Here is a 1,642-nt window from a genome sequence, read left to right as displayed (position 1 = left end):
TGGTCTTTGATCATCAGGTCTCGCAGCTGTGCAAAGGTGGTCACTGACAGTCCTTGGGTCCACTGGTCAAAGTGGGTCCCCAGTCCATGCACCACATCACTGTAACTGTCGTGTGGGCCACGTTGGAGGGTCCGGAACTTTCTACGGTACACCTCGGGTGTAAGCTGGTACTTGGCTATCAGAGCCTGCTTGATGGCCTCATAGTCACCATCTTGTTCTTGAGGGAGGGCAGCAAACGCCTCCAGAGCTTTACCTCTCAGCCCTGGTGTCAGGTATTGTGCCCATTCATCTGTAGGCAGCCGGTACTGTCTGCAGGCTTTCTCAAAGGCCCGCAGAAACGTGTCCAAGTCTCCGTCCTTCTCCATAACAGGAAAGTGATCGGGCCGGGGCTTAGGTATCTGAGCGCTGCTGGGCTCACGTCTCTGGGTGGTGGAGGGCATCCCCCCCTGCCGGAGCATCTCCAGTTCATGTTCTCGCTGGGCTTGGCGCTCGGCTCTCTCAGCCTCCCGCTCGGCTCGCTGGGCCTCTCTCTCAGCTCGGGCCTCTCTCTCGGCTTGCTGGGCCTCCTGCCGGTATTGCTGAATCAGCTGCCGACGTCCCTCATGGTCGTCAGTGGGGAATTCTTTCAAGGCCGCCTGCAGGTGGGGGTCCAATTCGCCCGGATTGCTAACAGGGCCAGCATTCAGTGGTTGGACCTCTGCTGCAGCACCATGTTCGCTGGTGCTGGCTTCTGCGGCCTCTGTGCTCTGTGACCTGGCTTGGTCGGCTTCCCATTGCACCAGAACTGCGACCAGTTGGGCTTTGTTTTTGCCCGCAAAGTCAATGTGCTGTGACTTGCATAAGGCAACAAGGGTGTCTCTCGTCTGCTGCTCATAGAAGGTTTCTCCCCGCACAACCATGGTTGCCAAATAAAAGATAGGATAGAAAAACGAAGGGAAAGGGAAGGGATAATTACCCGTACACAATTGTCTCAAGACTAATCAAACACTGAGTTCGTTCTCCAAACTTATTTGCGCAGAGTCCTCGCAAGAACTTTCTGCAAGTTTTTAGTGAGAGGAATGATTGCTCAAACCAAATCACTAATGCTCTAAAATATCCCACCGCCTTGCCACCAATTGTCACGATTCCCCTGACCGCTGTCACCAATGGGTCAGGATTCACAGCGTGACCGTCACCCCTACGTCACGGGTTGGGGTGACTTTAGGCCAACAGACGGCTATCACATGTGCAGGGGGGCTTATCTTAGTTATCCCTCCACTGCTAACAATGTGATGAGAAAACACACACAAGGCTATTGACCTCTTAGTTTACAGCAGGGGCTTATTTTAGGTATCCCACTGCTTTCAATATACCACAAACTGCAGGGATTTATGTATATCCCACTTACAGTTCCACTTAAAACTTGCAGCTCTCTGGCGCCCCCCTTACTCTCAGGTCAGATTAGGTACTGCACCCTGGGTAATTAGTCGCCAGAAAGGCTGCCTGCTATGTACTGGCTATTGAGCACGCTGCAGCGATGCGATAAACTACTCCCACTAAGGCAGGAACAATAATTATCAACGCCGCAGTCGCTTCAGCATCGCTCAACAGTCTGCACACTTTCGCTGCCACCAGCTTCGATTAAACGGGTCCGAAGCTAACC

This window comes from Ranitomeya imitator, chromosome 8 (assembly GCF_032444005.1).
Source record: "Ranitomeya imitator isolate aRanImi1 chromosome 8, aRanImi1.pri, whole genome shotgun sequence".
NCBI lineage: Eukaryota > Metazoa > Chordata > Amphibia > Anura > Dendrobatidae > Ranitomeya > Ranitomeya imitator.
The sequence above is the reverse complement of the archived record's forward strand: the minus strand, read 5'-3'. Positions refer to the sequence as shown.